General features: G+C 45.9%; 1 protein-coding gene across 1 annotated transcript in view; it reads left to right on the top strand.

Moving 5' to 3' along the window:
• Nucleotides 1-14,921, top strand: part of PRDM16 (PR/SET domain 16) — a 294,806-nt gene that overhangs the window by 148,480 nt on the left and 131,405 nt on the right. The window lies entirely within an intron of this gene.

Below are 14,921 nucleotides of genomic sequence, written 5' to 3'. Positions count from 1 at the left end.
AAAGGATAAAGTTCAGCCCGTGTGATGTATTAGTGGTGCTTTTCATCACATTGTGGGGCTCGAGCTGTAACAGTGACCAGAGAAAATGTGTTCCACGCTCAGCCCAGCTGCACAAATGTCCTCACTGGAGCTGGGAGGCAGCCTCAGCACGGCATATTTGGGTAGCCAGGCTGCTGTTTGGGTTGGGGGTGCTCTCAGAAGCACTAAAATGAGATTTTGTTGGTTAACAGCTCTGCTAATTAAAGCGTTACAAGTCGGGTTTGATTAGAGCCTCTCAACAGCTGGAGCTTGTGTGTCCTCATGGAAATAAGGAGCTGGTTGTGACTCCTTTTATATGGAATCGTCTCATAAAGGATGTTCACAGCCCTGCTGATGAAGTTTTTGAATTCTCTGAGGTTGGACCTTGCCACAGCTCCCTTTGCTGCTCTTCCTTCGGGCGAGCGCCGATGCTGCATCTCGGCTCTGAAAGATGAAAGGAATCCCTTGCTTCCCAGAGGGAAATGCAAACCTTGCCAGGCTCCACAGTCAGGCTGGGAAAAGGGATTTAGACACTTGTCCAGTATGGCCTGTTCTGTCCTTACCATGCTAAAAAAGAAAAAAGCAGGTTTCATTTTTGAGGCTCCCAAGAGGAAACACCCTCTGAGCGCGCCATGACCTCGCCAGGGACCTGTGGCACCAGGGCTGAACTTTTTACCTTGGGCACCTCCATAACTCATGGGGTGTCTGTCCCTGCCTCTGTGGGATCCTTTTGTCTGGACAGACGTGGTGACAAGGTGGCAGGTTCTTATTATCCCCCTGCACTTCCCACAAGGACGGAGGGAATTCTCCAGGGCCCAGCTATTTCTTATTCAGTCTTTAATTAGGATATCACAAATGAGCTCTCCATCCCCACCTCCAGGATCTGCATTACCCCAAAGAGAGCAGGAGTTGTGTGAAACAGGGAAACACGAGACTGGCAGTTTTATATGCTCAATCCATGGGTTTATATTTAAACTTTGTGCTTTTATTTCAAGGGAGATTGTAACAAAAAACTGCAGGTCTTTGAAAAGTGCCGTGTCCTTAAATATTTCCCCGTGCAGCAGGTATAAAACTGGACAATTATGATATTTGACAAGGGGGGAAGGCCTGGCCTTCCACTTGTGTCTTTTAAATGCATTGTAGAGAAGCACTAGTGGGAGTTTATGAGGTGATAAATTTATTGAAGGATGGGCAGTAGGGTTTTACAGCTGGGGTAAAGGAGGTCAGAGCAGTAAGGTAAAGAGTTCAAGTCTAAACTTTATGGCTTGTGAAAAGACTACTGCGAGACAGCTTTTCAGTCAGGAGAAAATGAAAACTAAAGAATGAGAAATCACTCTGGACAATTTTTGTAGGATCTCTCAATTGTTTGGAAGTAGCACTCTGGCATTTGGCTCCGGTGGCACAAAACCCTCTCGGGAGCAGATTTCCTTTTCCAGCCTCTCTAAATCATTCAGTTGTCATATCCCTGAAGACACAATAGTTGAGATTTGACTCCAATTTATTCCTATTCCTTCAGAGATGAGTTGGTGGCAAGAAGGTGACTGAAGACAAATGTAACTGTAGTGGGTGGCCTGATTTAAACTGGGAGGGGAGGAAATCGGAGCTGCTGCCATAATTTCAGTGCCTCCTTTGACTGCTGCATCACAGATTCAGAATTGGGCACTAACAAGGACTAGAAAGAGCAAAAAACAAAATCTGGGATGCAGAGAAAAATCCATAAAACCAGGAAAAAGCCGGGAAGGGAAGGTGATGGCAGTGAGAGATGTAGGGAGATGTGTGGGAAGCAATCTCTGCTTAAAACTGACGCCAGAACTCTCTCTGCTATTAAGCTCCTGGGAAAAAAATGCTCTTTTACATAACTTCAATGAACTGAAAGGCAGTGAAAAGTCTGAAGATGCAGCACAGCAGAGCCTGTTATGTGGTAGAAAAAAACAGGCTCTTCTTTGGCTTGGAGCACAAAGAATAGGTATTTCCCACTATATCCAGTATTTTTCAGTTCATGTTACTGTTATTTCTGCTGGGACCACTAACCCCACAAAGCTGATTTCTTTGTTAGAGGTGGTCTGACAGGACTAATTCGTTGTCATTAAAGGAGCCATATCCAGGATCATTTTCCATATCTGTGCAGCTCCATGGACTGAAACTGGTGTATTCCTAACGAGCTTGTATCACCTTTGCTTGCTGATATTTAGTTTAATTCAGACAAATACACACGAGCTCCTCATCCTGTTGGTTTAGTTTTAAATCACAAGTGGTGGAAGCAATACTAAAACAGGAGAGTCACTTATTTTGGTTATTTTAGTGACCTGAATGCAGACACTCAGAGACAAAAACATGAGTTATACCTGTGGGTTTATTGTCCCCTGCTCCCAAATGTCTTTTTCCCAGCCCCATGTCCCAGCACTGTTTATTTTCCTTAGAGAGCAACTCAGTGTCCTCTCCCTCTGAATTTTCCAAGCTTCCCCACTGCATTTAATAAATGGAACAAACAGCTCGTTGTCATTGTCACCGTCCCCGTGTTCATTCTGCTTTAACTCTGAGCTGAAGGATTTCCCCTTCCTCCAGCAGGAAGCAAGGCCTGTGTCCATTACACACCATATTTTTTTCCCCAAGTAGATGCATTTCTCTCCCCTCCAAGGGTCACTTTGGATGAGGGCTCCAGAATGCTGGGGAAGGATTCTCTGTGTGTGCAGAGCTCCCAGCCAAGCTCCCTGGGTCGGGTTGTTTTTCTGACCGTCGTGACAAGGGACCTCAGGGACTTCTCTCTTCAGTAGACTCTCTATTTAGTTTCTGTTTACTTAGAGGGAATAGCCTGAGGGGCTACTGGAGAGAAAACATCTGTGGGAGATAATCTATAGAGTTATCTATCTATCACTCTTGTCGACCCTGTCTCCCCTGAGAGCAAGCTGAGAGACTTGTAATAAAAAGGCATCGCTGAAGAGGCTTTAGGGACAAATAAAGAGACATGTTAAGGGCCAGCTGAAAAAGGATAGAAGACATTATTAAAGCTCAATAGCCGTCTTATCAAAATCCAATAGGATAGGCATTTGGCAAAAGGCTTTAAATTTATTCTTTGACTTTCTGGAGAGCTTGAATTTATCCATTAACAAGAATGTGCTGCGCGGGGAGCGGGAGATGCTATCGGCTTCAAAAGGGTTGGATTCAATCTGGCATTGTGCAAAACACAACAAAAACTGAAGACAAAACCAATTTCCCCCCCTTCCTTTGGCTGGCCTCATTCCTACATTGCCAGATATTAGAAGCTGTAAATATAATGCTGATGAGGCTACGAAATAAAAGCAATTTAAGCAGTTTATTCTGCGCTCACAAATCACACCGATTTTTTTTTTTTTTTTAAATAAAGTTAATTTTAGAAAACTGGGTGTGATTAGAAATTCTGGTCCCTTAGAAAAGCATCAAGTAGCAACCAAGAAACCCAGGTATGAGGAAAGCTTTCAGCTCTAAAGCAAAAGTAAAACCCCCAACGAGTGTTTTGCTGCTGCAGATGCGAGGTGGGATGGGGCCATAAATCTCCCCAGGTTTATTATTATATCCAAAATGCTACAGGTCACAGGACCCATCTGATACTTCAGGAGCACATTGTTCGCACGGGGATGATTGATTGATAATTATGATAATTTGCAAAATGATTATTTGGGTATTATGGCCGCGGCTCGTCCCGCCGGGTCGCTGTGAAGACATTTTCTATATCACGGGGCCGTCAGGAATGGCCTCTGGCAAGGAGGGATGTGGAGAGGTCTGGCCGGGCTCTCCCGGCGGGATCTGCGGGGCTGATGAATGATGACCCAGAGGAGTAAGAAATCAGACTTCAATAAGCAGTCAGGAAGGTAGTTAGGGACGAGCAAGGGAACTGTTCACTGTCTTTTGTGCAGCAATTACTGGGCAGCCCAAACCCCCCCAAGGGCTGAGCGGGGGCTGGCAGCACATTGTGCACCCTGAGAGAGCAAAGCAGAGAGCTGAACCCGGCCTGCTCCGAGCTGCTGCCCTTGCAGCACAAATTGCACGTGCCTTTCTGCACTTAACAGGGGTCTATCATGCCCAGCTCATGGAAGCTGTCCCACAACTCTCAGGGAGGATTTAAGCCCACAGTTTGCAGGGATTTTTCTTCATTTTCCTGTACGTTGGAGAATCGCCCCCCTCCATCCTCGTCCCGGTGGAGAATTTACACAGAGCTGGGGGTTAAAGATGCTCCACAACCCCAGAACAATCCCAGATATCTGAGCTAAAGCCCTGTTTCTCCAGGGCTGCTGCCTCACTGTTACTATTTCAGAAAGAGCTTTAATTTGCTTGTTTTATAGGTTGTATCTTTATGAAATAAAGGTATATTTAGCGGCCACAAACAGAGGCAGCTTTGAGTTGATTTTTATAATCTTTTCCTGAATAGACTTGCGTCATTCCAATAAGCCCTGGACAAAAGAGTGGACAGTTGTCTGAGAGTCTTTTTTATAACATTTCTCTCTTTCTATTGTTAGAGGGCTGGTAATAAAAGAACCAGGAGTCCATTAATTCAGTGAATGAACATATAGTAAAGTCAGTTCCCTCTTGAGAACAATAATGTTGCGGTCAGCTTAGGTTTCCATGGAAACTAAGTACTTCTAAGAAGTTTGCATCCTTGATTTTGCTGAAATGAAGCATGTAAAGTAAAAAAAAGGTGTAAAGCTGGCATGGAAAAGTCGGCAAAGGACCCGATGGTTAAATTATTTCGCAGGAATAACACTGTATGTTGAATTTCTGTGATACAGATGTTTGGGCTTGGTTGTTTAGTGAGTGTGGGTATGAGAAATGGCTCCACGAAGAGATCTCGGGGGGGTTTGAGCCCATAAATCAGGCCAAGTTAGGAGGACTTGCAGTGGTTAAGTTTGCTCTCTCCATATCTCCAGAATGCTGAGGCAGCCCCAGGCACACGCACGGCACAAGGTGGAACAGTGGCAGCCCCAGGGCTCCCACAACTCCAGGCTATGAAGGGGTTAATGCCAATCTCCCATTTCTCTGCAGCAAATAATGTGGATTTTGGATACGATGTGAACGCCTCACACAGTTTTAAATGAGATCTTTTTGTGAGAGAGTTGGTTCTTCTCCTCCTCCCTCCGGTGCAAACCCCGGAGCTGTGATGTCGAGCTGTTCTCCAGCACTGATTTATCACCTGCTGTCTGATTTCCCTGGATTGCTGGGGCTGAGGACGTGTCCAAAATGTGCTGCACGCACGGCTCAGGTGACACACGGCTCCAGCGAGCAGCATCCTCGGGTAAAAGTGTCCCTGAACTCCAGGAGCAGACTTAGGAGAGGTCACCTTGTCCTCATGATGCATCTCAAGCCCAGACACACAGGCTTGGATTAGAAACTGCATTTTTGTGCAGGTGAGGAGGCAGGAGGCTGCTCCCTTGGCAGAATAAATGATTTAGACTCCTTCCCTGTGAGGGTGGGGAGGCCCTGGCATGGGGTGCCCAGAGAAGCTGTGGCTGCCCCAGTCCTGGAAGTGTCCCAGGCCAGGTTGGACGGGGCTGGGAGCAACCTGGGATGGTGGAAGCTGTCCCTGCCCATGGCAGGGGGTGGAATGGGATGAGCTTCAAGGTCCAACCCAAACCATTCCATGGTTCTGTGATCAGGGCACAAAGGAGACTCATTAAGACATTTTGGCTGATTAACCACTTATGCTGATAACACATGCAAATTCGAGATTCATAAACTTTTTATAACCAAGAGCTTCCTAAAGAGCGTGAAACCCTCAGGTGCCAGTCCCTGCTCCCTTAGCTTGGGGTTGGTGGGAACGCTCACAAACGCACATTGAACAGCTCCAACACAAATTACCTGTTTAAACACAAAGAGTTCGAACACAAATTAACAGTTTTAACACTTCTCCCCCAATGCTCCTTTTCCCTCTGTGTCTGTGGAACTCATGTCAGTGCTCCCCTGCTCAAAGCCACGGGCACTGTCACGCATGAAACGCCGACACTCGACATTCGCCTTTACCCGCTCACATCCGAAGAGTTTTTAATTGTCTGCACCCCTTGGAGCACAGGCTCCTTCTCCCTGCTAAGCCAGGTGAGGGGCTGGCATTTCCACCCCGCCAGTGAAACAATATTCTGGATGATTAGGAGGCATTACAGCCCCGGCTCAGTTTGAAAATGCCAGAATGCCCCAGAGATCCCCATGAATCTGCTGCCAGCCGGCCCCTGTCAGGGCTGAAGGCAGCACTGTCTGGAGCCCAAAATCAACTTCAGGAAGGTCATGTGAAAGAAAATCCTCAGTCATCAGGAAGCCCTTGGCCCCGTGGCCTTTCTGACATTTTCTGACAAACCTTAAATCACCAGAGTAGACAAAACATCACAAATTTTGGAATGATGGCCTGTGGGATTTCGGGGCTGTGTGGTAACTGGGAAGGTAACACCCCCCCCCCCTCCCTCCTCCCTCTGCTCTGCAATTCCTCCTCGGATCCTGAGCTGAGTGTGCCACGAGGTTTTGCTGGAATTAGGTCCTGGAATCAGGTCTGGATTCGGAGCCACCCCTGGGGTGGGGTGGGAGCTGATCCAGCAGCAGAGGCAGGACCTGCCCTGTGCCAGCTCCAGATCTTTCCATGGAGCAGGGAATATCCCTCAGTGTGGGAGGAGGGATCGCTCCCAGCACAGGCTCCTGCTCCAGGGGGGAATCAGGAGTTGGGATTTATTGGGTGGTCCCACACCTTAGAGAGGCCAGATGGTTCTGTGAGCGTGCCCTGGGATCCTGAGGGGTGTGCAGGATTGGGTTCATCCCATCATAAGGAGAATTTGGATCAGGCAGGAGCCTCTTGGAGCTCGCTGGATAAATGGGAAAACCTGGACAGCAGCTGGGGAGGGAGGAAAGGGGAGTTTGGAGGTGAGTAACCACCAGCCTGACTTAAAGTTGGGTCCAGCTCTGATGGTGCTGCTGTAAAAACGAAAGCCAGTGAACAATAATTAAATATAAATATACATAACACAATCAGAAAATGCTTTTTGTTGGTTTTTTTTTTATTTTTCTTTTTCATATCTTGCTCTAGAAATAAACCAAGGTTCTGCTGAGCAGTGAAGGTGGGACTGTTGTCCCACACATCTTGCAGGACCACAGTGTATTTTGATGTATTTTGATTTTTCGATTCTACAAGATTTCTATGAGATAATAAAATATGTGTTCTGGGGAAAAAAAAAAAAAAACCAAAAAAAAAAAACCAACCAAATTTATTTTTCATGGGACAGTTTGGGAAGAAAAATATAGAAAAGTAATCACCAGAAGTCAGCTCCTCTGTGATGTTCAGCGGTGCCTTCCCTCTGGAAGTTTCAGCATGGAAATTTCAGCAACGCTCTGTAAACATGTATATAAATATATAAAATATATATATAATAGTAATAGTAGCAGCAGGAGGAGTCCAAATGAGGTGCTTCAATCCTTTCTTGGCTAACCCAAGCGATTCATTTGTTTTATTACTTTTTTCCCCTCCTTATTTGAGCCTGTAACACGGAATAGAGAGCAGAAACACCGAAAGCTGGGGAATAGATTAGAAACTCATTTATAAACTTCAGAGGAAGTTTTCCTCTTGCTCAATGTGGCCTTGCAAGTAACTGAAATTAAGAAATCTTCTGTCATGTGGAGGCATCCTCTCTGCTAATCTTCTGGAGTTAGCTGATTATTTTAGGGATTTGTTGCCATGAATTCTGGCCTTGGGCAGGGGAGGCAAATTTGCTGCCCAGCGTTTTTCCAGCTCATTAATAACTGCTGCAGAGATAGTTCTGCACTGCTGCTGTCAGGACATCTCAGACCCTGCTCAGTGCAATAATTCCTTCTGTTCCAGAAGAATAAATCACAAGGCCTGAAGGAACTGCTTCTCTGAATTTCCACTGGAATTTCAGTCTTAAGTTTCAGCTCCTCTCCCCCAGAGCGTTGGTTCTTCCTCACAGAAAGTCTGGGAAAACTCTGGAAATTTGTGTCAGTGCTGCTGCCTCAAGGTAGTTTTTAGGACAGTGCTGAATTCTTCTTTACTTAAGTATTCAATTTAAAAATGACTCAAGGAATTTTCATTTCTTGAATGTTTGCCCTTCCAATTACTTATATTTATAGGTAAAACCAGGAAAGTCTTGACTTGCATTGTTCATCTCTTCCCTTAATACCTGGTTCCGTTTTTTCCCTCTTTCTGTAGTTCTGCCCAGAAATAAGCTGGACTTTTCTCCTGGTTATCTTGGCAAATCCAAGCAGTCTCTTGCTCTGCTCTTGCTGCCATGAAATGGAGATTAATCACTTTCCTTGTCACGGGAATCTTAAAAAAAGGTGAATCCTGGAAAACTTCTGTGCTGGGGCCGGGGTTGCCATGTGAATCCGTGCACAGGGAAACACAACCAGCTGGACACTCAGCTCTCTCTGGGCTTGGGATGCTCCCCACACTGACCTCATTCCTTTTTTCTGGCTGGGTGTCTCTTTTCCACCTAAATTCCTGTAGGGAACGGAGCTCTGGAGCAATCCTGGAGGTTAATTCCCTGGTTTCCTGCGATCCCAAGCAGGAAGGATGTGCAATTTTTCCTAGGGAGGCTGTGCTGTCCCCAAGTGAGATCCTTCCTCTCAGCTTTGTGTCTGCTGATGACTAGAACATGTCCTCTGAGTTCCAACGTCAATTTATTCCTGGCAGTTTATATTTGCCAGTCCTTTTGCCAACAAAAACTTGGAATTGGATCCGTGTCCCACCCTCCATTCCAGGTCTGCTGCTCACCATATGCTAGTTGGCTCTTTGCTCTGATGGCCTTTCCTGCAGACCCCAGAGCATCTCCTGCTAAAAATGGGTACAGACTGGGCACTCCCGGAGTAGGAAATGTGGGATTTAAATCATGCTCATTTTTCTGCTGCATCAGAGGTGTCCAACCATCCAGCAAATCCCGTCCTCATCCAGGAGCTGGGTTGGCTTTAGGCAAAACACTTCGTGTCCAGCTGGTGTTCACACAGCCCAATGATCCATTTGCTATTTAAAGCATTTAATTCCAAGAGAAGACACCACCATGGTCAGTTGTAGCCATTTTAATTCTTATTATCCTGCTAGCACGATTTTCTCCGAGGAAGGAAGTCAGAAAAATGAGATTTATTATGTGACCCTGGTGTGTGTCCACGTTGCTGCTGAGCCCAGAGCACGGCTCTGACCACTTGCAATATGAATATTTGTGTTCTGGTGACTTCAGAGTGCTATGGGGCAAGACAGCCATGAAAGCAGAATATTCTGAGATGATTTTCAATGGTCCTTTTTGCTCCGTGATAGGAAGGTCAGCAAACGAGCTGCTGATGGATGTCAGGGTTTGCAGCCGTGTTTGGTTTGGAAACTCACTCTGAAGTCTGGATGCATCTCTGAAATCCATCAGAACCCCTTTGGTCTGAAAAACATCCATGAAAACCTTGCACATGCCTTTATTTTTTTTTTTTTCTTTCATAGATTTCTTCTAATTCCTCAAACTAACTGGGCTGGAAATACCCAAGGAATAGATTTTCTTGTTGCATTTTCTCTGTCCTGTTTGGAATGCCAGGGAAAGCCTGGAAGTGTTGGAAGCTTGTGCACAGAAATGATGAGAAAAGAAACTAATGGAGGTTTTTATTTGAAAGTTCAGAAATCCTTTAGAGCTGGAAAAGGCTTGGAGTGTGTTTTGCTTCTTGCAGAGGAGTAGAATTCGAGAGAAATGACTTTTTTTTTTAATATATCTACATGGATTTGGTGTCCACAAAGCACAACCACAAACTGATTGGCATAATGAGCAGATTTTAGGCTTTTAAGAGGGAGAGGGGATTTTCCAGCTGCATTGCTCAGCTCTGTGGTAAAATTATTATTCAGCATCAGTCAGAAAACCTGCTGGACTCTGGGTAGGACACAAACTCTGCTGATCTCACTGACCTCCTGTATCTCTGCTGTTCCCTCAGTCTTGTTCTTCTTGTGCTCCTTTTCTGTGATGCTGAAATGTGTCAGGCTCTGAATTAGAACAGCTGAGTGTTTGGTGCCTCTCTCTCCCGTTTGAGGATAACCAAAGCTCTCTCTCTGTATTCACACAGTCAGGATTTACCTTTGTAGCAGCCTCATTCCCCCCTCCCTGGGTTGTTTTCAGTCCCATAAAACAGCTCACCTGAGTTCTCTGTGCTTGCCCAGGGCTCCCCCCTTTCCAACATCAAATATTTGTTTGTTTTTTCTTTAAAGAGCAATGAATAACCATTTCCTTTTAAAAAAAAATAAATAAAAAGAATAAGAAAAAATTGCTGAGCATCTCAATTCACTGTTCTGCTGTTGTGAAACTACAAAGCAAATGTGGTGGCAGAGGGAAACCCTCTTTCAAAGGCACAGAAATCCTTGAAATAAATGAATCCCATCTGATTTTGTGCTTGCCCAGGAAAATTTCTCCAAGATAAGGAGGTGTCATGCTGCAAAAGAAGCAGCTGAAATTCATACTCTGCATTAAGGGTCGCTCATCTGTGTCCACACATCTGTCAGAACGAGCCCAAGAGGAACCAGCCTTGCAGCAAGAAAGGTTTGGGGTGGATGCTGAGAAAAACGAGAGCCTGGAATAGCTGAGAACCCGAGCGGGCTCTCTGGGGAGGAGATAAAACACCTGCTGCCACTGCAGGCTCTGAAGAGGCTCAGCCAAAAACCTGCCCGGCTGGCCTGGATATCCACAATCCTGCATGAGAATGAGGGGGAGCCGGGATCACTTCCCCCGCTCCCGTGCAGGCACACGGGTTTTCATGGCGCTCAGAAGTTTATCTTGTTGATCAGTGTGAAAGGCGGCGGAGGAGGCAGGAGCCCGACTGTCCTTTCATTCCGCACGTGCAGCCCGGAGCACACGGGGTAAAAACGCGAGCTGGGGGCACGGAAGGCTTTTCTTCTCGTTTTAGACTCCTTTTGCTTCCCTTTCATGGTGCCTGGGAAGTGTCGTGCTCTTTGTGTTCAGTTTTCCTTATCAGCCGAGTGTTTTTCTCCGTTTTCAAGTGGATTTGGTGCTCAGGAGAGCTGGCAAGTGGAGAGCAAGGTGATCTGAGGGGCTGAAAGTCCTGAAGTCCCACGTAGCTGAGTTTTCCAGCATGGAAACCAGTTGATCCAGATTCTAAAACGTGTGTTTATACACACCTGGATAAGAGAAAAGCAGAGGAAAAGGAAGCAAAGGAAGGAAGGGAAGGAAAGGAAATGAAAGAAAGGGAGAAATGGAGAAAGAAAGAGAGAGGAAAAGAGGAAAAGAAAGAAAGAGAGAGAAAGGAAGGAAGGAAGGAAGGAAGGAAGGAAGGAAGGAAGGAAGGAAGGAAGGAAGGAAGGAAGGAAGGAAGGAAGGAAGGAAGGAAGGAAGGAAGGAAGGAAGGAAGGAAGGAAGGAAGGAAGGAAGGAAGGAAGGAAGGAAGGAAGGAAGGAAGGAAGGAAGGAAGGAAGGAAGGAAGGAAGGAAGGAAGGAAGGAAGGAAGGAAGGAAGGAAGGGAGAGAGAAAGAGAGAGAGAGAGAAAGAGAGAGAGAGAGAAAGAGAGAGAGAGAGAAAGAGAGAAAGAGAGAAAGAAAGAAAGAGAGAAAAAGAAAGAGAGAAAGAAAGAAAGAAAGAAAGAAAGAAAGAAAGAAAGAAAGAAAGAAAGAAAGAAAGAAAGAAAGAAAGAAAGAAAGAAAGAAAGAAAGAAAGAAAGAAAGAAAGAAAGAAAGAAAGAAAGAAAGAAAGAAAGAAAGAAAGAAAGAAAGAAAGAAAGAAAGAAAGAAAGAAAGAAAGAAAGAAAGAAAGAAAGAAGAAGGAAAGAAGGAAAGAAGGAAAGAAGAGAGAGAGAGTAGAAGTCCTAGTACTTGGAGCTGTAAGCCAGAGTTCTGAATGAATAGATTAAGTTAAAACCAGGATGATAGAATATGTGATTGCAGCTGCAAGGGAATGCTGGAATGCTCTGTGCTTTCATAAAGAAGATTTAAGGTGTCAAAGCATTTCTGGGTTTGAGCGTGGCAGCTCTTTGTCCTTGCGGCTGACATTGCTGAGTTTCTATGTATCGTTGCACTGGGTGGAAACATCCTTTAACTGCCAGACAGCACTTACCGATAAGGCACCAATTAATAACGTTGATTTGAAAAGCCGGAGAATAGGTGAGAAAGCAAAGTCCTTCGGGAAGTCATATTTGCACAGCATTAAGAGTCCCCTTTTACCTGGCCCAGCAAACACGGCGTCGGGAGCTCCGTGCCATTGAAAAGCTGAGAGACTCTAATGATACGTGCAACTGATAATTGCCACTCCTCGCTGCTCAGCGCCCACTTATCGTGCCTTTTGTCCAGGCATACCTCTGCAACAGGCAGCTCCCGGCAGATGCGGCTCTCTTTCCTAAATACCGAGAGGGGGGGATTTTGATTTTGATTTTGATTTTGATTTTGATTTTCCCCTGCTAAATCGACCTGTTTTATCAAAGAGGTGAATGTCGGGGAGGAATCAGCACTTCCTTCAAAGTTGGTGGCCCTCGAATGGAAGGCTTTGCGTTGGGTCTGGGTGTGCAAACAACCCCCTCTGTTTGCTCAGCTGATGCCACACTCGTCCCTCAGCGCCGGCGGGGCAAGGCCAGCGCTAGTTCTGATGGAAACAAAAAGCAATTAAACCCCGTGGCAAACGCGAAAGCGACTCGCTGAGGGAATCACAGATGATTCCACGCAGCCACTTGTGGGCTTTGGTGAGAATCCAGCCCGGCCCAGGCAGCTGGGACACGGAAGGTGTGAGGTGGGGACACATCTTGAGCAGAGCAGCTGCTGGCAGCCGGGCACGGAATGCGCTCCATCATCTCTATCTTTGTATGTTCCTGTGCTCTTAAAAAGCCATAGAAATGGAATTAATTAGAAGTAGATGAAGCTGTTTGATTAAAGGGCTTATTTGTTGCCCAGCCGTATGTGGAGGTATAGAAATGCAATTAGTTAGAGAGTGCCATTAGCAGTGTCAGGGACCAGAAGTAATAGAGCTTAACCCTCCCGGGAGGCTGCTGGGGCTGGGATCCCGGGCTGCAGCACCGGGCTAACACCACTACAACTGGTTTTCCCTCTTAACTCTTTCCGTGGAAAGATTCCCAGCAAGAGCCAGCCTGTTCAAACACACGCAGCGCCAGCTCTCCCCTCCCCGCACTCAGCAGGCTGGAAAACAAGAAGTCCGACAAAGAATTGCTTTTAAAATATGCAAAATGCATCAATTTGTCAGCTTTCAGAAATCCCTTGAGAGCGTGGCTGGGAGTGTCAGGCGGGTGAAGTGTGATCCTGCTGCAGCATCTGCTCGTGTACCAGTGACCTGCAGGGCTTTGGGGCGAGACGTGATAAAACCCACGGGACGGAACAGGAGCCAAGCGACACATTCGGGAGCTGCACGGGGCTGCTGCAGTTTCACTTTATCAGGTGCTGCCTAAGTTCACCTCGATGGCATCAGAGTTTATCTGCCTGCTGGCCAGGGTGCACTTTGGACACCTCCGGGATCTCTTGAAATGAGTTTCGTGTGGTCTTCATGCTGTTACTCCTCGAGATCTGCTGGGTGTGAGGAGAGGAACGTTGGCTGAGCCCTTTTGAGGTTTCAGTCTTCCTGCCCAGCACTTTTTGCTGCTCTTTCCTGGAAGTTGTAGTGACTTAAGTGCTGGAGTGTGAGTGCTCAGCCCCACCTTCAGCGCGGCCAGCTCGGTAACGCGTCCACAGCCGCGGGATTCGAACATTTTCTAGGGAGAAACATCCACACATGGGATGCCCTTGGGTGAGAAAATGCTCCCCAGCATCAGCCAAGGTTGGGGCAAAGGCACTGGAAACCACCCGAAATGTACCTGACGCATCTGTCCTTTCCCTTGAGAAAGTGCCGCTCTCCAGATGAAAAGAAATGCACTTCATATTTCAGCTGATAATGAGAAGTTAATAAAACCGGGATTTTGTGCAATGCAGGACCTCTGACATCTTAATCTTTATTAAAGAGACTTAAACTACCAGGAACTGCTGGTGCTGACTGGCACAGCCAGACTCGAGAAACACCAGGAGAGACTGGTCAAATGAACTGTTAAACAACTCTTCCTAATCCATCAGGAAGAAACAATAAGTGCTGGAAACATCTATTTACCATGCATCAATCACGCTTACCTAAGCAATTTCTAAGTAATTATACTTCTGTTATATAGTTCCTGAGATGACTGGTCTGAATGAGACGTTTGCCTTATTAAAACAAAACAAAAAATTCACTTTTCTTGACAAATCAAATGTTGTTTCACATTCTGTCACAGTAGTAATTTTTCTGGACATGATTTCTGCTAATTGTTGTGTTAAAATCCCGTCTGGAATTCAAATAGCTGCTTTTCCCTTTTAAAAAACTTGACAAAAGGCGGGGTTTCAAATTTTGTAAGTGGTAGAGATTTTGCCTGTCAAGTTCTGCAAAGTCAGTAAAAAAAGTATTTGGGCCAGCTCACCGAGATGTGACCCATGGGAAGGGAATTCTGGGGACAGGGAGAATAAAACTCTTTATTGCAGTGAAAGCCGAGTGCCTTTTTCCTTATTTATTTCTATTTCTGCCTGCTTTTACCCCAAGCCACCCCTGCAGGCAGGGATAGGAGGCTCTGGTGGTCTCCAGGACACACCAAGCTGTGAACAACCATCTCGTTCCTATTCTGAAGATTTTGCTTGTATTTTTCCTGGCCGACAGAACATTCCAGGCTGATGGATCAATTAATGGAGAGCAGTTTCTGTACATTTTATGCAGCCATGTAAATGCAGTGCCTTGTGTCTCGTTGACCTTTGATGTTTGAACATCACGGAGTTATAAAAACAGATATAAATATATGTGTGTTTTACAGACCCATCATTGTGTGGGGCTTTGAAATGTCGTTTTCTAATCCACTCAGAGGAAGGGGAGGGATGGAGTCTTTGTCAGTATCCAAGCAATTAGGATAATTAAAAAAGA

The sequence above is a fragment of the Aphelocoma coerulescens genome, chromosome 21 (genome assembly GCF_041296385.1).
Source record: "Aphelocoma coerulescens isolate FSJ_1873_10779 chromosome 21, UR_Acoe_1.0, whole genome shotgun sequence".
In the NCBI taxonomy this organism is placed as follows: domain Eukaryota; kingdom Metazoa; phylum Chordata; class Aves; order Passeriformes; family Corvidae; genus Aphelocoma; species Aphelocoma coerulescens.
Note: the sequence above shows the minus strand (reverse complement) of the source record. Positions and strands in the feature narration are given on the sequence as shown.